General features: G+C 37.4%; 1 protein-coding gene and 1 long non-coding RNA gene across 4 annotated transcripts in view; one reads left to right on the top strand and one right to left on the bottom strand.

Moving 5' to 3' along the window:
- Nucleotides 1–24,756, bottom strand: part of SEMA3A (semaphorin 3A) — a 411,783-nt gene that overhangs the window by 243,851 nt on the left and 143,176 nt on the right. For all 3 annotated transcript variants that reach the window (XM_054066986.1, XM_054066976.1, XM_054066968.1), the window contains exon 2: nt 2,186–2,256. The gene's annotated coding sequence lies outside the window, so the exon portion shown is untranslated. The remainder of the gene's footprint in view (nt 1–2,185; nt 2,257–24,756) is intronic.
- Nucleotides 1–24,756, top strand: part of LOC128852232 (uncharacterized) — a 120,417-nt gene that overhangs the window by 71,010 nt on the left and 24,651 nt on the right. The gene's annotated exons all lie outside the window — the stretch shown is intronic.

Genomic DNA, 24,756 nt, shown 5'->3' on the forward strand with positions numbered 1-24,756 from the left:
AAATTTGAAACCGTTTTCAATTAGTACACAGGAAATTTACTTTGTGAGCCATGACTTGTTTTATTAGTGCCCTGGAGGGCAATTTATATTGGAAAAATCAGGACATCATTGTTTGCCAAAAAAAGAAAACAGATACTTAGCTTTCATCTATACTCTGGTATACAGCCATGAAAATGGGACAAAAATATTATTGAGTATCAGAAAATATTTATACATTGGGGTCAATCATAGTTCCAGAGTGTTGGAAATGACATTCATCCCATTCTAAAGTGTGTAGTTAACTTGGAAGTTTGCCACTTGCTAACATACTACTTTTACTTTTAAATGAACCCGAAGTAAACCCTTTATTTTATATTTCTAGTATGTACAATTAAGAAGTGGGAACAGTTGCTCAAGAAAGCAGGAACCGCCCCAAAATTTATAGTATCTCTTGAACTTCAGTCACTTTTGTTGTCTGTTATGTTACATCATATACTCCATTCTGTTTTTCTTTTCTGCTACTGCTCAGGTTGTCATCTAGCCAGGAATAGAAAACTTCAGCAAAGCCATAGGGCAGAGAGAAGCAGGTACAGAGACGGATCTCTGCCAATGTGTGATCCCTTCTGAAAATAGGAATAGCAAGATCAACTTTTATGACTGCAAAATTTGTTCTGCCAATTGTAGACTTGCCAGTAGGGTGAAGGAGAGGATATACTTGATGAAATAACTCTTAATATGTCTTTGCCTGACGTATACGAGCATCAACTACAAAAGTGTTCCTTGTGTGTTAACTTGCCTTGACCTCATCCACCTGAATAAGGGCTTCTACAGTGCGGTCTCTAATTTTTCAATACTTTTTAATCACAGCCATGTCAGTGTCTTTCACACTCCAGCAAGCTCCTTCAAATGATGCCAAGCTCAGTTAGATTCAGCAGCACTGGACCGTGGCTTAAACACTTAAGGCTAAATTATCATAACTCTTTCTTGGTTGTGCAAGGGAGGGAGAAGTCTCGCCTCCTCTTTCCCCTACTGTGAGTGTAACTCCAGGCGGAAAGGACAGGAATATGAGAAAACCCTGGTGCATCTTGCTTTATATGCAGTATCTGCTACATAGGGCGAGAAACAATATTTCCCAAGAAAAGAAACGAAATGCTTTAGTATTTTCACCAAAGCATGTACTAAAAGGATGTGACTGCAGACAAGTATTTATACCATTTAACGCTAGGTTTCATCTGTATAATAAGTTCACTCTGATTAGGTAAAAGGGGCTGCTCCAGAAAATCTTTCAGAATATCTAAATAAAACTAGTACTCAAACCCCACCTCTGTGTGAAGAGCCCATATGAATAAGGATCATAATTACTCCATGATCCACACAAGAGAAATTACCCCATAGTCAGTCACAATTTGCACTAAAAAGTGAACATTTAAGAATACAGGGGAGTTCAGTAATAAATCTCCAGAAATATACAGGATGAGGGTATTAGAAGACTTTAAGGTTTTCCTTTCCCATCTAAAGATTTCACCTTCAAAATTTGTGCTTCTCAAATCATAGATGCAGTAGCTGAGCTCTTACACCTGAAACTCATTCAGACGTGAATATCCAGCCAAGAGTTTAACTTACAAGAGTGAACACTTGTAAATGTTACTTCCTCCAGAAAAAAAGAGGTGTGAAAACTGCATTTACAGTTCGGACCTGTAGTGTACCTATGGTCCTATCACACCTTCAAACTTTGGACACATCTGACCTTGAGGCAGAAATGCCATAGTCTTATTTCCTAGCTCCCCAGAAGGAAGGGGCCTCGGCATGCCCATCCACCAAAATTTCCCAAATAAAAGAAAAATGCATAAATGGTGTCCTAATAAGCTGTGTTCCCACTTCAGTAAGCAGGCACAACATCGTCGGGACACATACCAGAACTGAAGGGAACATCATAGACTGAATCTTTGCCTTATTATAAGTATGATATTTATTTGTGACCATCAAAGCAGCTGTGTCAAGAAGAAATTCTAGCTGAGGATTTAACAGAAAATAAAACTGGTATTCTAATCCTTTATATACATTTCAGAGTATTAGTTAAGATCTTTAAGGAGCATTGTAATTTTACACAGAATTCTTCTTTACTAGGAAACAAACAGGAACAAACAGTTGGCTGTAACTTATTTAAATGTGTTAAAAGAAAAGAAAGAAAAAGGAAAGAGCTTACCTCACACAGGCAGAAGCGTTCGATGGTCAAAGCAAAGTTTTCCAATCTGATTGATGTCTTTTTTGATACTCCTAAAGGAAATTAATTTTTAAATTTGAAAAATGCAACTAATTTACAGAAAAAAATCATGAAAGTTACCTACAAGTTTTGAAAAGTGAATAAGAACATAATCAATTACCATAGCATTGCTTTAAAACATTCAAAGCCTTGACTATATAACAGGGAAAATTCTAAATTCAATACGATTTGGGAAAGTGCATGGCAGGGGGCTTATGATGAAACACAGTCATATTGCTCTTGTATAAAATATCAACCTTTTTCCTGTAATGAAGTGAAGTCATCTTGATTTGCAACTGCACTTTGTTAGAATTGTCTCATTAATAGAAAAAAAAAGCCAACAACAAACCTATCTGCCCCCTTGCCCCAAGCCTCTAAATGCATCAGTTTTTATTGGAATGAAGTTACATCTCCTTATAAAGGCAAGTTTAGACGTAAGACATTGAACAAAATTCTTTTTGCTTTTTGAAACATTACAGTGTGATTTTGCTTTGTCCCATTCAGTTAATCTTACTTAAGAAAATGGGATGCAGGGAACGCTTCTTTGGAGAGGACACATGCAGTTTTGCAGCACTTCATAAATAACACACAGTGCAGGTGTGGAGCATTGCATAAATAACCCTATGGCAAAAAAAAGCAGCAAGCAAAAGCACGAGCCAAGGAACCTGAATGCTGTAATGCAGATGTCAGGTTGTCAGTGCCCAAAAGCAAGGAAGAACTACTATGCAATTTTTGGAATTACAGGTCTACTTAAACACATATGTGGGTATCCACAAAGGCTAACGACAGCAAGGAAAAGTTGATTAGAAAGCCAAGTTCATGTTGGAGTAGCTCAGAACACTTAACTTTAAACCTCAGATGTAAAAGAGCCTCACTCCGCTGGAAAAACTCAGATAATTCACCTTCCTACACTAACTTCAATCTGTATAAATGCCCCTTTCTCCACCCAGTCTGTTCCTTTTTTCTTTTTTTCCTGAAAAGGTGCAAGGAAATGGGCTAAATGAAAAATATTTAAGACTTTATGCAACTCATTAAGAAAAACTTTGATCACATAAACAGACCTTCCAGGCACTGGCACGTAACTGCTACTGGCAATATGACAAAATTACCACTGCTTGACGTCTATCACATGAACATGAACACCCTGGGCTGTAGTTTCCTGCTCTGGGACATAGAACACACCCTGGATCAAGAGGTGCTAAAGAGTGCAAGGGATGAACAGAGAAAAATATAAACCTGTCTAGTGCTCTGTGTATGGAATTTTCCATGAAAATTTGTGTCCAAATGGAACTAAACCCAGTGTGGGCTACAGTCAGTTTATTTCACTGAATCTTTCAAATTAAAGATTTCTGTTAGGAATACGTGTACTCTGTTAGTTAATGCTGTTGTGTTTCTGACATCAGATACTATGTGACCCTACAGATTTGGAGGATACATCTTGTGTTTTAATATGTGCTTGCACAATTCCTAACATTCCTTGGCAAATAAGTTAGTAACAATCTCACGTAAAATTATGCAAGGTCTTGCTTGTTACATATGAATATAGTTTAAAAAAAGTCTATATTTGGATCATAATTTACTGTTTCATTAACGTGCTCTGGCATTCTGAATGTGATTGACACAGGAGAAACTATGTGAAATAAAGTTTTAAAATAAGGAAGAGGCAAATGAAATTACAGGATATTTTTCTTCTATTAGTATATTGTAAGAAGTGTGTTGAAAGACAGTCTAGCCTGTAATTTTAAAGAGCTGGCAGAAATAACCTCATCCAGTGGAAGAACCCAGTGTTGTGAACTTGCCCACATCAGCTGTCAAGCAGAAGCCAACACGCACAAATAAATTAATTAGAAAAAATTTTAGTATCTTAGAAATACAAGAGTTGATCTTCTGTAACCTAGACTGTCAATGATTTAAAATGAAATGAATTAAAGTTCACATGCCTTTCTGGTTTTCTTTTTTCTTTTTTTTTTTTAAACGATACAGTACTTGCTGATTTGCTCTTCATCAGGGATAATCTTTTTTTTTCCCTTCTAGTGTTCTTCTTTTCAGGCTAAAGACAAATTTCAAACCTTACTGTGTCTTGTGTTTAAACCTGAACAAAGCTCAGTGAAGGAAGTGGAAGACATTTCAATGAGCTATGGAAGCAAGACTCAAATGGTGCAAACCCGTCAAACCTAACAGATCATAGACCATTTAAAAAATAAACTGAGACAGAATTCTTAAAAGATACCTCTATGGATTCTTGCATTTTCTCATTTCTTAATCTGATCCTAATCAATTATTTAGGAAGACAACTGAGAGTATTCTATGAGTATTAAGGAGGTTTAACATTCCAGTTCTCCTAAAGCTTTATTTATCACTACACTAGCTCTGTGAACGTCCTGCTAATCTAGTCCTATCTGGATAATGTTTCTTCTTTCATTAAAAAAAAAAAAAAAAAGAAGAAAAGAGAACTGGTTTCAAACATTTTGAATCCAAAGTTTCTCCGTTTCCTGTGATATGTATACATATAACTAAACTATTGACTTTAACATACAACAGATGAAGAAAGCATATTCATAATTATAGTAGAATTAGAGTGATACTAGGATATTATTATTGTGGTGCTTCTGTTAATGTTCTATCAATGCTTTCCAGAGATATGTCAACAGCTGTATTTGTAGAGTTTTCTTGTCTGGACAGAAAAGCATTCTCCATATTAAAGTTTTAAATTAAAATTGTGCGTTAAGGAGACTTTGCTTTTTAACTTCAGATGTGGAAAAGATCCAGAATTTATCTCTAGGCCACAAAATCATAAAATAACTGAAATGGTTTAGCATCAAGGTTTTTTTTCCCCTGCTTTCTGAGATGACTTTCTTGCATCATAGAAAACTGAGCATTAAAAAAAACCCAGAATATCTCAGGCTTTTAAAAATTCTTAAGCGGGGCATCAAAAGTTTAAGCACCCAACATTATTAATCTTTTCTGAAATTCCTATTGCAGGTACATGTGTTGCTTTCTTAGGTATTTGAAGCCAAATCCATGCCTCCTAGTCATCCATTGGAAGAGTATCGTTGTTTTTAAACATCTTTACTAGTCCACCTCTCTGGGTAAGGAAGGCCTGACAACATTCTTGTACCTCTTTCAGACATTTTCCTCAAACAAATGTTTTTAATGCCCCAGGCACACTGATGTGAATACCAAGTAACCACCCACTCACATGTGTGTATGCACATGCATGCAGAAAGTAAATCTAATCATTACTAAACAGTTTGTGGGATCCTCACTACTTTTTCTCGTATGGGCCCGCTACTTCAAGGCCAATCACAGGAGCCAAACTACCTCCTGCTCTTTTTTATAGCTGAAGTTTCTCAGTCCTTTATAGGTAACATTTGACCCCTTTCCAGCTGGCTCTGATAAACAAATACGGGCAGTCAATTCCAACCCTACCTCCCTGCTCCCCAAACAACTGCTTTAGGACTGAAAGGAGTAGACCACCCGGCTAAGTTTCCTACGATTAAACCAGCAAAAAATTAAACGGGAAAATCTGCTCAATTTATTATTTCTTACAAGACAAAAAGGAAAGAGAGAGCAAGGAGTGACCTTTTGTGGGTAGAATTAGCTTTTATGCACTTGAAAGTCCAGTTTGGAAATAAAATGTTGCACCATGAGCTTTTGCAGACATACAGCAATTTTAAGTTAAGTAGATATTTCATGTACTCTTTACTTACTATACTTTAGCTTTGACTGTGCAATACTCCACATATGAAGTGTTAGTTTGGGTAGCTATTTTGATTAACAGGTTTAAACAGACTTTAAATAAATGCAGATGAAACAACTCTTCATGCTTCCATGTTGAAACTTTTTATTTTTCAGTCTATGATTATTATATGTCCTATACAGTGTAGGATAGGTGAGAGAGAATTCCATGAGCTCACATTGTCTGAACTAATGAGATTGAGATGAGACAGGACCCTTTGGAATGAGGAACTGTATTTCCTTGAGAGCAAATGAAGGTGTCTATATCCATGCCAGCAGCTGGTAGAGGCTCCCTGGGCTGATGGGAGAAAAGTGTGAAGCAAGACTGAGTTTGTGGCACGGACAGACACTCCTGAGAAAAACAGAGAGCAAATACAGAGAAGCAATGGAAAAGAAGTTTTGTCCAGATAACAGGAACATCAATGCTGACTGGAAATAAAATATTGATCTGAAAGCAGAAGTGGGAAAGAGACAGATTTCAAATCTTATTTTAATTTCCTTCACCTAAGATCTCTGAACTTTCCCTGAGTCAACATTTAATTTTGTTTTGTTTTTTAAATGAAAAACAGTTTTGAAGATCTAAGTATTTTCTCACTCTGTGGAAGGGTTTGGACAGGCTCATCTCAAAGTTATGCCCAACTTAAGAGCCCTATCACAGCATGTCATCAAGTACACAAAGTGAGCTATATGAGTGACTACATTTTCATAAAAATAGCCCACATTGGCATTGAACATCAATATTTGTGTAAGAAAGTAGTACTAAGAGGTGATGTGAGGTTTTGACCCGATGTTAGAACTGTTTCTTACAAAGCCTTAAGACAAGCTGCAAGCAGATTGAAAAGTTATGTAAAAGATATTTTTCTGTTTTGCACAGAGATAAACTTTATTCCAGACATAACAATGGTATGATGAATGACAGCATTTGAGAGAACATATTCTTTTAAGGGAGAAGTGGCATATTATTGTAAATATAATTTTTACTCCCTAAGTCATTTCCAAAGGTGCATTTCTGAAAATGTGACTTTTTACAATTACACTCACATACAGGCAAAGTCTCCACTTGTGTTTGGACAAAGTAAATCCAATTCTTATCAGGCAGGTTTTGTGGTTTCCGGTTGTCATAAACACTCTCAGAAGCTGTATGATGTGTACTGTTATGCATGTGCACAAGATTTTCGAATCCCACCATCAGGAAAGACATGTAGCTACATTTTCCCATCTTTGAAATTATTGGTGACAATGAACAAAGGCATTTTCGGAACTTGCCTTGTTAATGAAAGACTTTCCTAGCTGGTACATACAGGGGCAAACACATTATTCCCAATGAAAATCAGCTTTCGAAAAGTGAAGGGGTAAACCTTACAGGTGGTCTAATAAAATAAAAACGGAATTTTATACTCTAGCTGCATAAAAAAAGAAATAAAAAAAGAAAGTAGCCAATGGCAACCTTTGGAGCCCATAGGCACAGGAGCAAGATGCCATACGTGAGTCCAAGGGGACCTATATTCTGCCCTCCTCAGACTGATATGGTGAAATGCTCTTTCCCAACTCTGATTCAAAGTGAATGGAATGATAAAAAGTTACTCTTCCTGAAAAGGCTGATGCAAGATTGCTATGGAGGTGAGGCAGAATTGAAAGTTACTTATATTAGCAGAGAATCTAAACTGACTAATTGGCTTTGGAGTAGGCTTTTAACCTTGAGCGGAGATCTCTAAGATATTTGATATTCTGGCATTAGCAGGAGCCCAGCCATACACTTGAGCAATTTAGTGCTTTGTTGAATCTGGCATTCTGTGTCTGATTTATATTTTTAAACTATCTGTCTCTGCTTCCTATCAATCATGCCCTACTGTCTTTGACTACATCCTTACTACGTAGTACCCATTTCTGCTTTCTTTAAGATGGGGAGATTAAATTTGTTGGTATTTGGGAGAGAAACGGAGTTATGAACAACAGAGTTGTTTTAACTCTGTCATTCTTGTATAAAATTCGTTCTATTTCAGTATGCTGCAAATACTAGAATTTGGAGGGAGAACAAAAAGTAGAAACCTTCTGCTAGTGCATATTACATATTTTAGCAGAATAGAAAGTAATTTCTAAACTATTTCATGATTGGCTTTGCTCAAGTCTTTTAACTTTTATTTTTGTGCTGTCACATAGACAAATCATCTATTATGATAAATATTCTATTTTGATCTCATTTGGTTTATGCCTTCCAAATAAAATTCCATTAATTGGAGCAGCTAAATTTCTTCTAAATGCCAAATTGCTTATGATGTTTCTGATCACTCTGTGATAAAAGTTCCAGGATGAATCAAAGAGATGCAGAAGCAGATATAACTGTAGATTAGCATAACATAATGCTGCGAGGTATTTGACTTATAGCAGAGGCAGTAAATGAATCTAACTCCCATGCCTCCTACTCCTGTTATGCTTCCTCTAGGCCCATCTAAATACACTGCTGCATGACTGTCATCACATAACTTTGACATGACTTTAGAATTACTAAATGACTGCTCTGTTCTCACTGATGTAAGACCTTCCCTTTCTTTATTACTTCAATTTTCCTGCTGGTAGGTATCACAGGACACACAATTTCCATCTGAAAAGGTCACTAAATGTGACAAATACATAAGCACAGTTTCCTTCCTCCCTAAGACAGGGATCCATATATTTTGCATGGGAGTCTTTTGCGCAAGATTCCCCGTCAGACAATTTGGCAGGTCCAGCCAGCACAAGTGGCATAAGCTGACTTGGTGAGAAATGATTCATTACTCTTTTTGAAAGTGATTCATTATAATTGTAAACAAAAAACCAACAATGGGGAAAAGATCAACCATTTTAAGTTCTTCACTAAATGTGTTTTTTCTTTTAATTCAGTGAAATTTTCTGCTACCATGCTATGTTATTCCCTGCACTGCAGAAATGCTAACTGATGAGAAATAAAAGATGTTTCAACTCACATTCATGATCCTCATCTCAAATTAAGTCAATAAGACTCCAGACCACTGGAAAATATCAAGTTTTAAATGACCTAGCAATATACACTTGAAGATAGTGGACAGGCTGAGAGAGTTGAGGTTGTTCAGCCTGGAGAAGAGAAGGCTCAGAGGAGATCTTATAGTGACCTTCCAGTACCTGAAAAGGGCCTACAAGAAAGCTGGAGATATAGGCTTGTGGGGATAGGATGAGGTGGAACGGGTATGAACTGGAGAGGGTCAGATTTAGACTGGACATTAGGAAGAATTTCTTCACCATGAGAGTGATGAGACACTGGCACAGGTTGCTCAGGGAGGTTGTAGCTTCCCCATCTCTGGAGGTGTTCACCACTGGGTTGGATGGGGCCTTGGGCGGCCTGATCTAGTGGGATGTCCCTGCCCATGGCAGGGAGGTTGGAACTATATGATCTTTAAGGTCCCTTCAGCCCCTTCTGTTCAAACTCAATTTTGTTTTCTACTGTGATACTGTACTTATAACCAAACCCACTGGAGAAAAAATTCAGTCTTAGCTAAAGGTTTACCTATTGCTTTGAACACAGTCTATATCTGTATTAAACAAAAATAATCTGATAGTGATAATCCAGCAGTTTACATTAGCTTAATTAGATGATGTCCATCAAATTCAAGTACTGATACTGTTCATGTTGCCTTTACTTTACTGGAAATTTTATGGAATATATATGAATCTGCAACTGTTTTTAGCCCTTAGAAATGTCCTGTTCAAGACTAAGGAACATTAAAACAAATAAAATTATAATAATAATTCACAAATTTTGCTCTCTATTTACATAAACCAACCAATTTTGATAGAAATAAAAAAGACTTAATCTCCATGACATTTGATTCAGAATTATATTTTTTTTAGGAACAAGCCTGTTCTTTCTTTAGAAATAAATCATGTTAAACCATTTCTTTGCATTAAGGAAAACCCTGAGCCTCCATACAGAAGAGACTTACAAAGAACTCTATGACTGCTAACAAACCAGGTCTTGTAGATGTATAATACCTCTAAGAAAGCTTAGTGGAAAAGAAAATATGAAAACAAAAAATTCTATGGTTCATTGTAGTGCAAAATATCCTCTTACAGGGAGGTTTTTTTTTTTTGCAAAAGAGCATTTTATTCTCTTATTGTGTTCTGTCATAAATCATACAGACAGATGTATGCCTTAGTCACGCATCAAGGTTGATTACCATTTCTTTAGGTTTATACAACACAGGCTAAGGGTTAGACTTTTTTATCATAACCTTTTCCATTTTATAGTAGAAAAATGTAATATTGCATGCATTTTTCTTTGTTACAGCACATCTGTACAATGAAAACAATATTTACATGATACAGTTTTCTGCTCTTACTAAGAAAAATCTAGTCATAGCAGGACCTGCTTGTTCTCTTTCTAAGAATTTTGGGGGAAGTCCTTATTCTAGTTAAGATAATGGCAAAATTTTTTTCATTGCACTTTTTATATTTTAAAAATTGGTCGATCAAGAAAATCTTAGAATATATGTATAGATGAAAGTATCTGGAGAATGAATATTTACCAATTTAATAATTAAGCTAAATTACTGCAGCTGTGAGTCAAGGACTTTTAAATGACAGGGTGTGTATAATGTTTTTTAACTTCTTTGTCCCAGGCCAGTCTGAACCAGAAGCGGGATTTTTCTTCAGTACAGTCCCTTACCAAAGAAAACTCTGTGGGAGGAGAATATATACATCAGGGATAATGATCTGACCTCAGCTATTATAGCTAGTCATAGCTGGCATCGAGAAGAGATTAATATGAGGTTACTCAGTACTTCTATTAGATAGAGTTCAGATTTAACATTAGTCATGGGTATAAAGTAAATTTTGAGTCTGCTTTGGAATTCAAGCTCTCTTAGTTATCTGCCAGCTCCAATGAACTTACAAAACCAAGACTGTTATATCACACAAAGGAACAAACACATGGCTGAAACAATGAAAATCTAAGATTTGGCTGAGGAACTCATAGTGAAATGGACAATGTTCATTGGTATTTGAAACTTACCAATTTAGATGCATTTCTTTAAAAATTAAAAGCAAAGTGAATATCAAATTCATTATTGAGCTAGCAGCCACTGCATATCATTTCTGGAGGTGAAACGTTTGATGAATGGTACTTTCAGACTATCTTGTGGTAAATGTCACGTTCACATTACTACCACTATTACGAAACTATCTTATCTTTTTGGCTTCTCTTTCCACAGGGAAGAACAAAAAGATGAGAGATGTGAATTTGCCTATGAAAATGTTAGACTGCTTCAAGTTTGGTAAAGAATAGCATTTCCTATATCAATCCAATAATGTTGAAAAGTTAATAAAACATGACTAAATAAGTGCTTTTGTCCCGTAATAATATAGTCTATAACACAGAGGATCCTGGCTCATTGATATCTTAATAGAAACAATAACTCAAAGCAGTAAAAAAATCCTTAGATAAAAATTCAGGTGTTTGGGGTTTTTTTCCCCACAATGGTACATTTTTCCCCATTGCTGTGATGTTTATGTTCACTCTGACTCACACTGGAAGGAAAGGAGGTGCTAATATCCATGATCAAATCAGTTCATAAATTTACTTCATTGACTAGTCACACCATCAACACTTGTTTTTCCACTGAATTTGTTTCTCGTTATTTCCTCTCTTCCACCTCACCCATGAGTGGCTTTGGATCTAAGTCAATTGAAAAACATCTGCCAAAATATCCTCATGCAAAGAAGCATTGTAAAAGCAAGGTGACTTACCTTTTGAAGATTATTCCTCAAAATGAAAAGGTTTTGTGCTTTTTTGAGCAGGAAACTCTCCTCTGAGGCTCTTCTCTTCCCTTGCCTGTCTTACAGCGTGGCTTTGACCTCTGCCATCATTATAATTTCCTTAACCAAGAACTATGATGTCATAACACTTTCATGCTATGATGGACCTCTTTGAGTTCTGCATATAATTGCTACTTTTCTGGGTGTAGCCATGCAGTTGTCAAAGAAAAAGTGGTAATATAAAAATAAGGAAACAAATTACAATGTCCGGTTCTTGGCCTATTTGTTCTTTATGTTGATATTGTTTGAATACCAAATTCGCTGCCGTACTAATCACTAACACACAGAAACATTTTACTATCTTCTGAGGGAATCAGAAAGTAAACAGCTGATTGACTTATTTCACCTTTCCCTACTGAAGCCTCTTATTGGTGGAAACACAAGAAGAACCAGTATTTCTACTGCATCTCATTCTATGGCCTAATCAACTTATTTCTCTGTTCAGCAGAAACTGAATATTAAAACTAGCTATATTATAGGTCTTTGTGATGATGCAGAGTACGTAATGTCTATTTTCTCACTTTCTTTGTGCCAATGAATACACTTTCCTGGATAAATGACTTTTGGGGCTGCAAAGTCACTAAAAATTGTCTTGCAATAGGAGCTCTGCCCAAAGAAATATTTTTATTGTGAGCTTCACCTTTGCAAATAGGTCGGACAATCTCTGTTACTTTGTATTTTTCAAACTAAATTTCAAGGGCTAATTTCTTCTCAGCTGGGGATGACGTCTCCCAAAAGAGGAATCCTAAAGAAATCAACTTCTTCATCTGCCAAGAGAAATATCAGAGCCACCTGATGAAGGCTGAAACCAAAGCATAGCTCAGGTCAGGAGAGTTTAACCAACAGGCAGACTTCCTTGCTGAATGCCACAGACGTTTATTTTGCCTGCTGGAGTTCTCCATGTATCCTTCAAAAGCCATAGATGGAATGACAGTTTGTCAAAGCAGCTGTGCAAACTGTTGTGCTAAGAGTGCATAATCCTTTCTGATAAACTCTGACAATGAACATATATCTGATCCCAGCCCTGGTTTAAGTAGTTTTATGCTCTGTCCTTCCCTCTCTGCACATGCTGAGAGCTACACAGTTAAACATAGGATAATCTCTCTCTCTGTCATTGCACCTTACATTGCAATACACAGAGCTCAGCCTTGACAGTCACCTGCGGGTTGGATGCGAGTGTAGTTACCGAGTGGCTGTGCCCTGTGTGGCACAGAGAGGTGATGAAATCCTGTCAGCAACCGGGAAATGAAGGTCAGACATTCAGTCTTCACAAAGCCCCATGAAAAGATCTTAGTTTACTTGAGGTGCTTGGAGTCATGAGACCTCAGAATGAGAACATCAAACCCTACAGGAAGCAGTCAAATCAAAAGCCATAATAGCAGTTGTATGGATACCATAGTTACCTTTACAATATTGAAACTGGGCTGTTGTTACAAAATGCAGTCATCTGCAATACAGAGAACTTGTTTGTGCCTGGAATGATTGCATTTTAAATATAATGAAAGAAACAAGCATCACTACAAAACATCTGCCTGTTGCGTGAGTGGTGTTTTTATTGCTTTAGCTCACAAGCCAGTAGGAATTTTTGGTCTGTCAGAACTAATGGAATTTAAATCTTTCCTGAACTATTTGAATATCATGGCCTGTTCTTTGGTTTTCTTGAGTATTTTCAGCTTGATGACTTAATATACAGAGGATGGGTGTGGTTAAATACCCTACTCCCACTCAGTCATTCCTAAATATATGTTCATGTTCAGTTTCTCTGGATTTGTGTCACTGCAGCGATGTTATGCCAGCTCCATAAGCTGAGAACACCCGTCCATGCTCTCACTCAGTCGCACATCCCCTAGGACGTATAGTAATTACTTGGTGGAAAAGAACACCATGATTGATGCAGAATGTCCTTAAAAAACGATAACATAGTTTTGCTTCAAGTCTTAGAGCCCTCAGACTTTCTGACATACTAAAGCAAATCCTTACTCAGCTTGGGTCCTACCAGTTCTAAACAAGAACATTGGAGGATACAACATGCCATACAAAATAATTTGCTTTCTTTATTGGTAGAAAATCATGCAATAAAATAATGAACATCAGATGTTTATTTCTTGTTAATGTGCTGATGCTGCATAAAAGGAATATTTCAACTCCCAGCCTAGAGCAGCATTCCCTGCTCCTCATGCCACAGAGCCATAAGAAATCACAATCCAGATTCATGTCACTAAGCATTCAACCTTCAACTTAGCCTAAGACAGATGACTATGTCTTGTAATGAATCTTCTGTAATTGAAGAACAAACATAGGCAGTCTACTCCAGACTCCTTCTGGAGGTAACTATCTCTTATTATTAGCAGAAATCTCCTGCAGTAACTGCTCTTTTATCTTCACTGTCTTCATGAAATGCCCGAAGGGTGGAAGTATGATTTAATCTCTGGGTTTTCTAATTTCTTCTTCCTTATGTACCTCTTCATCTTGACATTCTTTCTGGTGGGAATTTAATCAGGTAATGATGCAACATCCTTTTTGCACACTGATATGTTGTGATTTTAACCCATTGAGTGTAGTTTGCAATGGGAAAAGATTTTGACTATTGAATCTGCCTGCAGATTTCCTCTGTGTTTTTCATAACTGTATTTCATAACTGTTCATTCACTGCATGAAAGCTTACTGGAGTAAATGTCAAGAAAATTTAGACAATCTCATTGCTGCCTTATACAACTGATACACAAAACCGAACCTATTGAATTTAACTGTTTCTAAGTTCGTAGAATCATAGAATCACTAGCTGGGAAAAGACCTTAGAGATCACTGAGTCCAATCATACCTGCCCACTACTAAAACATATCCCTAAGCACTTCATCTACCTGTCTTTTAAATACCTCCAGGGATGGTGACTCAACCACCGCCTTGGGCAGCCTGTTCCAGTGCTTGATAATGCTTTCTGTTAAGAAATTTTTCCCAATGTCTAATCTGAACCTCCTCTGGTGCAACTTGACACTATTTCCTCTTGTGCTGTTGCCTCTCACTTGGTTGAAGAGACCAACACCCCCCTTGCTACAACCTCCTTTCAGGCGGTTGTAGACGGTGATAAATTCTCCTGTCAGCCTCCTCTTCTCTAGGCTAAACAACCAGAGTTCCCTCAGCCGCTCCTCACACGACTTGTTCTCCAGCCCCTTCACCGACTTTGTTGCTGCAGGATCTTAATGTCTCACTTGTAGTGATGGGCCCAAAACTGAACAAAGGATTTGAGGTGTGGCCTCACCAATGCTGAGTACAGGGGCAGAATCACTTCCGCAGTCCTGCTCGTCACGCTGTTTCCGATACAGGCCAAGATGCTATTGGCCTTCTTGGCTATCTGGGCACACTGCTGGCTCATATTCAGCCAAAGTTAGGCATGAGGAAATTAACCTACCATGCACCAGACCATTTAGGCATGAGATAAATTAGGATTATTACCAAATGAGGGACAAGAAAAAGCCAGCTTCAGCTAAGTTGTTCAATGTGTGATAAGTGAAGTAAGGTATGACCTTATAGAAGCCAACTGCTATGGTTAATTCTTTTCTTTATTAAGAGTCATTCATACAATAAGTACTCAAAGGCTTATTGATCTTGGCAAAGCATTAAGATTATTTTTAAAGAGTCAAGTTGTTGTTGAAATTATCCCTTACCAGACCTTATAACAATATATTCACGTCTGTATTTTTATTAATATTTAAATCAATATCGTGTTGCATTTGATTTATTTTCATTATGTGATATTAGTCTTATGGACACAGATGAAATATCTCTTTTTTATTTACAGATGCTCATTCTGTCTATTTGAAGGGTTTTGGCAAAACATGTTATTTTTCCAGTTTTATTAATTTCATTGCCTCCTCTTCAAAAATACACAGGACAATATTTGAGATTTTATCAGATCTCATATTCAATAAATATTGAAGGCAAACCTGTGCAGAAAAAGCAGTGCTTTTTTCTGATAGTTATCTAAATTTGAGAAATTAGAGAAATTTGAGAAATTACTATCAAACGTTCTAAGGTACATACCGGTTAAATGTTGTAGTTCTCTCTATAATTATATCTCTCTATTTGTCTATTTACAGATAAAGTATACCATGCTAATAAACAGGCATCATTCCTGTTATTAAATTTTATTTGCTGGTGTTTTTTTTTCCTTAAAGTAGGTAACTCCATAACCAAGAACCGTTAAAAGATTACTGTTCTGTATACAAACATTCTTTTCTAAAGTTGCAGGTTGTTGTCACTGCTCATGGTGCTAATTAGTATTTCTCAATTATTTCCTTGGACTTTCCAATCTCTGTGTGATCTCTTCTATTAAGTTTTCAGGATCTTTGAGGAAGAAACTATAATTTTGTTCTGAGTTTGTGCAGTATGTACAATACCATGTTCATATTTTATGAATGATTCTAGTGCAAGTCTAATCTTTGTTCCTTTTGAATACTTGACTGTCCCCACAAAAATGTCTACAGGAGATTTCCAATTTCATAGAATCATAGAAGCATTAGGTTGGAAAAGACCTTAGAGATCATCAACTCCAACCATATCTGTCTACTACTAAATCATGTCCTCAAGCAACTCATCTACCCTCCTTTTAAACACCTCCAGGGATGGTGACTCAATCACCTCCCTGGGCAGCCTCTGCCAGTGCTTGATAATCATTTCTGTGAAGAAATTTTTCCTAATGTCCAATTTAAACTTCCCCTGATGCAGCTTGATGCCATTCCCTCTCGTCCTATCACCTATCACTTGGGAGAAGAGACCAACACCCACCTCTCTGCAACCTCCTTTCAGGTAGTTATAGAGAGCCTCCTCTTCTCCAGGCCAAACAACCCCAGTTCCCTCAGCCTCTCCTTGTAAGACTCATTTCCCAGCCCCTTCACCAGTTTCATTGCTCTTCTCTGGACACGCTCCAGGACCTCGATGTCTTTCTTATAGCGAGGTGCCCAAAACCGAACACAGTACTCAAGGTGCGGCCTCACCAGTGCGGAGTACAGCAGGAGAATGACTTCACTCGTCCTGCTGGCCACACCATTTCTGATACAAGCCAAGATGCTGTTGGTCTTCTTGGCCACCTGAGCACACTGTTGACTCATGTTCAGTCAGCTGCTGACTAACACCCACAGACCTTTCTTTGCCAGGCACCTTTCAACCCATCTTTCCCCAAGCCTGTGGTGCTACAAAGGAGATTTTGTGTCCCAAGTGCAGGACTCTGTTATTGGCCTTGTTAAACCTTATCCTGTTGGCCTCAGCCCATCGATCCAACCTGTCCAAATCTCTTTGCACAGCCTTCCCACCCTCCAACAGATCAACGCTTCCTCCCAGTTTAGTGTCATCCACAAACTTAGTGAAGGTGCATTCAATCCCCTCATCCAAGTGGTTAATAAAATACTGAACAGGACTGACCCAGCACTGAGCCCTGAGGGACACCACTTGTGACTGGTCTCCAACTGGATTTAACTCAATTTACCACAACTCTTTGGTCCCCGCCATCCAGCCAGTTTTTTACCCAACAGAGGGGGCACCTGTGCAGGCTGGTCTTAGCCAGTTTCTCAAGCAAAATACTGTGAGAAACTGTGTCAAAGGCTTTACTAAAGTCCAGGTACACTATATCCATAGCCTTTCCCTCATCTATCAAGCGAGTCACCTTGTCATAGAAGGAGATGAGGTAAGTTTGGCAGTACCTGCCTTTCATAAACTCATGCTGACTGGGCCTGATCACCCGATTGTCTTGTGTGTGCTCTGAGACAGCAGCCAAGATGACCTGCTCCATGACCTTCCTTGGCACTGAGGTCAGAGTGTAGTTTCCTGGATCCTCTCTCTGGCCCTTCTTGTAAATGGGTGTAATATCTGCCAGCCTCCAGTCCAATGGAACTTCCCAGTCAGCCAGGACTGCTGGGAGATGAGGGAAAGAGTTTTGATAAGCACCTCCACCAACTCCCTTAGTACTCTCGGATGAATCCCATGCAGCCCCATAGACTTATGAATATCTGATTTGTCTAGAAGGTCTCTAACGAATATCCTCTTGGATCAAGGGGACTTTGTTCTGCCCTTCTTCCCTGTCTATTGGATCGTGAGGTTGAGTATCCAGGGAACGTCTCACCTTATATCAAAGACCAAGGCAAAGAAGGCATTAAGCACCTCAGCCTTATCTTTGTTCTTTTTCACTATTGTTCCCCCTGCGTCCAGAAGAGGATGGAGATTTCAATGTTTTTAATCTCAGAAAGCATTCAAAGATAGATGTAAAACTACACTACATGCTGAAATATGCTATTATTAATATGAGGGACATCCACTGGACTGAAGTAGTATAAGATGTATATAGTGGATATACACAGATATTTCACACTGAGAAAACACTTCTGAGGTGTTACTACAAGTTTAATCCAGATTTTCAATAGGATTTCATGAGTAACACCAAGATGCTTTGCGAGCTGCTTTGCGAGCTCCTTTGCAAGATATAAGCCTGTTACTACAAACCACAAGATGGACTTCTGTCTCAGAGCAACTACACAGTTACTGGGTGTTGTCATGTTATATCACATCATGTGATTATCATATTCTTGAGGCCACTCCTTGAAATGCCTGAGCAATTTTTACTGTATGGTTCACTGGATTCATAGTATTATCCTTTAATATGTTAGGTTTTTCCAGGAATTAACTAGTACCTCTTACCGTAGTGTTAAATTATGTAGTAAATGTGGCTAAGAATAAGCAAGGTTAAAGAACAGTGCTAAAAATATCATCACATGGCATATACGATATGGTTTTATTTAATCTGAGAGTTAGAGACAATTTTTGTAATTAGGACTCACTTTTCTTGGTGATAGATACTCTCTGTAAAATAGGGATAAAAATATTAGCCTTTATAATAATGAAGGAAAGTAAGCTCTGCTGTTGAAAATCTAAGTATTACCATCCTCCTCCTCTCTAGTGGGATAAATCTTCATATATGATAAAATTATTCTCCTTATATATTTTTTCCCTGCTTCAGCATTTAATAAAATAGCCCCTGGACTCCAGACAATTTTTTTTTTATAACACACAATGATGTCTGGTTTTGTGCGGAACAACGACCAAAAGAGATCATTACTGTCCTCATGAGTAACCAAAAAATTAGATTGATTATGTTTTGCATTCATCCACAAAAAAGGTTGGAGGAAAGGATTAGTCTTATTTCTAGAAATAAAATACATGCTCTACTACCCAAAGATTTCAAAACTCTTTCACCAAGCCTAGAAAATATGTTCTGCATCATATTTTACAAGTGGCTTTTGTTCTGAATAAGCCTTTCTCTGACTTTCATAAAACTCAAACAATTTTAATAATTTTATAATTTTGCTGGAGTGTTGGTTTTTTTTACACTATTCTGGTGGAATGATTTCTCCATCCCAATAGTACTTAGTTGAGTGCTTTAAAGAGTTTCTTCAATTCAAATATAAAATGCAAATGAGACCCTTAACTAAATCACAGATGCAAATAACATCCAGATGGATCAGTACATGTATTTCATAAACAGTGCCTATCCTTGTGATGGGTTAAATTAAAATCCTGGATCCAACCTGCAGTAAGTGTTTCAAGTAAGTTTCAATCTTCTCAAATCCTTATTTGGGTCTGATTTACATGGCTGATGTTCATCTCTACTCAAAAATCTATTTGTCCAGAGGAAAATGATCCTCACTGCAGTCACAAATAGTTACATGTTTCCTGGGATGCCTGTAAAGCCAAAAGTTTACACAGGCCAGGAAAGCAACCTTGTCAGAGGAAAAAATATACAGATTATGTGCTGCAGTTGTTTCCTGAATAGAATATTTCAGGCCTTGTCATGTCTGGACTGCATATGGAATGAGCATATGTATGTTTATATGCATATGTTTATGTTTGTACGTAGTTTCCAATTCTAATATATATATATATAAAAGAATATGAATGAAAACTTATGCATTTGGTATCATCATAAGCAAGAATAAATGACCACTTCAGGCTAAATTGCAACTATTTTCAACATTGTAAGAAAGGCATTTTATACAAATCTACACCAATTTTATTTGTATGTACCTGCGCACGCAGAGAAGTATATTAAAGTATATTTATAACTGCATGATTTGATGAGACAGGGAATTTTTTTATTTAAACATATTGGAATAGTACCAAACTCAGTAATGGAAAAACTCGGTAGTGCTACAGTCTAAGTACTAGACATAACAACGGAAAAGATGGGGCTTGAATGTGAGTTACAATGACAGGAGAGCCAAACACTTCTTGGGAGTATCAGAGAATAAAGGAAGGGGCAAGTAATAGAAATTACAGTTTGAGAGCTCAGCTTTAACTTTAAGAAAAAAAAAATGTTAACCTCAATGTCAATGTTGGCAACAGTCCCACTGTGAGCAGGAATCTGGACTAGATGTGTCTAGTTTCCTTCCAATTATCATTTCCTTGGTTCTGTGAAATGTGTGTGCCAGGTATCACATCTTAAGAAAACCCAAGCACACTGATATGATAACCCAGGTGGATGAGCAAGACTTAGCTATGGATATTAATTAGTAGAACAAGAGGCAAAAGTATTTTTATCCAGGTTACAAACATGCCCATTTGTGAAAATATTCATTGGATTTCTCCAACAGCAGTTTTACCGAATTGACCTATAGCGATTTACACTACAAGACTTCCCCCTGGAATGACTAGAGTTTACTTTTTCTTTGATGAATACTGCAAGGATAATAAGTGTTAGGTAGCTGTTAGGACTAACTATCTGTATCAACACCTTGGATGCCACTGTCTGGTTCCAGTAATGAGCTCTCTCATTCCATAGTGCAGTAAACTATTAGTTTCTTTGATCAGGAAAAATCTTTCATTATAATTGTGCCAAAACTGTACCTGTAGGTAACAGTGTTCATTTGACCCAGCAAGTTATCATAGAAGTATAACTACAAGAACTAATAATATGTAGTATTTATTTTAGCATTCAACTGTAGTGTCAATAGTTATTTTATTTTTTCATTCTTCCTGTTCTCTATTAAAACAGTGTGAAATATGTATTTGAATATAAATATTAATTTATTGGTTATAAAACACTTGCACATGCTCCTAATGCCCCATTTATCATCTGGTATAATTCTACACACAGTTGTTTCCTCTATTTCAAAAGAGAGGATGATCTTGTCCATTGCAAGCTCAGACATTTTGAGACACTCCCAAAACCTTCCTCTTTTACTTGTGTTTCTGTCAGAAGATTTCTAAATGGAAATGTAGGTACTTTAAAGTGTGTCCTGATTGCTTTTTGATGAACAACCGCAGATGACTTGACTTCTACTTACTTAGGTACTAATTATAGACTTCTAGCTGAAATACACCCAGCATTCAGAGTTAGCATGGGAGGAACTTGGATACTATTCTGACAGGTGCTAGAATGAAAATTTATGACTGACAAACAGTAATCACTTAGAAAACTGATTTCTGAAAGGGTTGACTGTTATGAGCCTTTTCTTTGGTTTCTCATCTGTAAAATAGAGAAAATAATATCTGCTAGGAAAGGAATAAGTCTTTGAAGTGTTATGAAGACACCCTGATTTTGCAGACCACTGTGAGTTTCTCGTCTGGAAGGTGTTATATATGGTGAGAACAAGTTATTGCTTGCTGTCTCCTATCGAAGACAGATGCATAGTTAATTATGAATCTCATGCTTTCATCTTGCAACCCAGATGCAGCACATATATATTTTTTACTTGCCTTCAGCTTAACAAGCAGAATTACTGGTTTCTTAATGAAGTATATGAGCCTGTGCCTAAATCCAGCATTCACTACCACACTGAAATGCTGGTTCATAGTACCCTGATAGATGTATCTGGTTCTTTCGTATTAACTGTGCACGCATATTCTTAAAAAGTCAGTACACATTTTAAAGTATGACTGCACATTTACCCATCAATGAAACTCATCAATTTTTTTGTTTCTGTCACACTGATCCTGAAGAAAGCCTGTTTGTCTGAACTTAGTTTTGTAATATTTTGGTTTTGTGATGAGGAGAAATTGAGTCTATTTTAATTTACTGCACTGTTTAGTAACAACACTTGATCCAGATGAAAAGCTAATAGCCTAGTGGAAACAAAGCAAAGCAAAGTTACTCTCTCTAATTAATTAAAATTAAAATATCCTAATCTTCCAAACATAAACTCTCAATTTTACCAAACTGACTATGAAATAGCTCAGTATATACCAATGACTAAAAAATAGCCTCCTTCCATTTCTTTTATTTAAACATAAAAAAAAAAATAAAAAATTCTATAGCCTTTTATTTCCTACTATTAATTCATTGGGAGGCTGCATTTTGGTAATATCTACATTCTCAAGAAATATCGCTAGGTACTTTACTCTGCCAGCTTTACATTAGGAGGCATTTGGCCCAGTCTCATCTGAACCTGATAAAGAATAAATTAAGAGTTTTTTTAGGACTAAGTATTTAGACAACTGAAAAGTAGATTAGCCATAAACAGTGTAATGTCTTATACCACATGATTTTTAAAAGGAAAGTGGAACTGCACGAGAATCACATATTCTTGCCAGAAACAAAGGAAAGAGTGAAATGAACTGTGCAAAGCACATTGAAAACTCTTGTCTGCTTCATAGGTACTGGAAAGCAACACAAACCAAAATTCTGAAATCTGAAATCAAGATTCCATTCACATGATAATAAAGGAGATGCCTGCTTTCTGAGAGCTAAGCATTTTTCGGGATTGGGACTGCAATTCTCAGCACCAGGCTGCATCACATCTTTCTGAAACAGTTTCATGACCCCAGTCTATGAAGAAATTCCTAAGAAACCCTTGATCAGATAAGAATGTTTTCAAGCAGTAATCATGCAAAGGTTTCCCAGACGGATGGGTTTCTGCCATGAATAGAACACTGTGGGGTACAGCTTTTTACAAATAACTTTTATCTTTTTTTCTGTTTTTTTTTTTTTTTCTTTCACACAGTTGTCTTTTATTTCCTCGCAATGTTGGTGGTAGGAATTGCTGTAGGCCTCACAGGAAGCAAACAGCCAACTTGGAGTTTCATAAAACACAGTGTACAGGCTTAAGCCTGCCCAGATACACTGTTAAGCACAGAGCTGAGAGTAAGGCAGATATGTTATCAACATTCAAGGGCTCTTTTACCAGTAAATAAAATCATAAGATAATCAGATATAGGATATACTAACACCACAATGCAATGACCTCTTTGAACTACTTCAGGTGCTGGAAGAAATACAAATGATGTCCATAAAGTAGTGCTGTCAGCTAATGCAACCATCTTCTCAGCTGCCTGCCAATTAGCCTAGACAGAAAGCAATGTTAGTGAGTCTCTTCTACTCTTCATATCTGAACTTCTTCAAATACCATGAAAGAGTACAGAACTGTTACAACCATAGCCACAAACTGGTGTCTTGGATGCATTCTGAATCCCCCTGAAGGCAATAAAAGTTTAGTAATAATTGTAGAATGGTAGAATAGTTTGGGTTGGAAGGAACCTTAAAGATCACCTAGCTCCAAGCCCCGTGCCATGGGCAGGGACATCCCACTAGATCAGGATGCCCAAGGCCCCATCCAACCCAGCGGTGAACACCTCCAGGGATGGGCTGTTCACAAATTCTCTTGGCAACCTGTTCCAGTGTCTCACCACTCTCATGGTGAAGAATTCTTCCTAATGTCCAGCCTAAATCTGCCCCTCTCTAGTTTATACCCATTGCTCCTACTCCTATAGCTACAAGCCTATATAATATGTAATATATATTATAAATATGTATTTATAACATCAAAAAAGAATTTAACCAAGAAGGAAGAGGAGGGAGCATTGTAATCTTGTTTGGTCTTCTTCACTATCTCCTTAACCAGAAACAACTCCAAAGTGAAAGCAGTGAAAAAAGAATCAAACTTGTGCTTTGCACATGATTTCCAGCAGCCTCAGCAATACGAATTGGAAGCCACCCATCTAGCTGATGCCTGAAGACCACTAACCATACACTCAATAACATAGTTCCATTTTTTGCTGTCTTTTTGGATTATTTCAACGGCACAACTCAAGGCAGCTGCTCTCAGTACCTAAGGAGTTGCAGCTGTTGATCATGCGTGTGTCAGGAAGCAGAGGGTTTAGACTTGCTTCCAGGGATCCTACTGTGTAGAAGGCTGGCAAGGACTGTGGAAAAGGAAGGATATTGAAAAGAATCTCTATAAAGCTGTTTCCCATAGTTGTGGCTTTGGTCACACGTGGTGAATAGTTGAGGTGGTTTTTGGTTGGACAGCCTGGGCACTTTCACAGCAACTATCAGGCACTCAGCATTTCAGAGCTGGTAACTACATTGTTGAGGGCTTTGGTTTTCAGCCATTTTTCTTCATCTGTCTTAGAAGGCCAGTCATGTACTGATGTTTGCAATGAAATAGCTCATTCTCTGCATTTAGTCTTTCAGTTTGCCAGCCCGTGAAGCCAGGTCAGTCTTTCAGTTAAACTCATATTTTTTGGTGAAGCACTATTTGAAGATAAGTGCCCTACTGAAAGGAGATTTCCCAATGTATTAATTTTACAAGAGACAGAGAAGGTTCTTTTCTGATCCCAAATAAGCAGATGACTGCTTTAATTATATCACTGTAAAGAAGACCTGGAGTTTTGTATGCTGGCCTTTTAAGATCTCAGCAGCAACATTCTTTGCAAAAATAGGCAGTTACCATGGAGCAGTGGACTTATTTTTAACCAATAGGTGGAGAATTTTGCTAAACAGAGAATAGGGCAGCTATATCGTGACAGAAAACTTGTCAGGGATTTGGGGATTTGTACAGATATACACTGGGCACTTGTTTGGGTAAATATAAATTACTTTGATTTGATTAAAGTATCACTCTGGTCTTCTGTGGTTGCCTGAAGAACATGAGTGACAAACTTAAAATAAATAAATAAGTAATGCTACA

This window comes from Cuculus canorus, chromosome 1 (genome assembly GCF_017976375.1).
Source record: "Cuculus canorus isolate bCucCan1 chromosome 1, bCucCan1.pri, whole genome shotgun sequence".
NCBI lineage: Eukaryota > Metazoa > Chordata > Aves > Cuculiformes > Cuculidae > Cuculus > Cuculus canorus.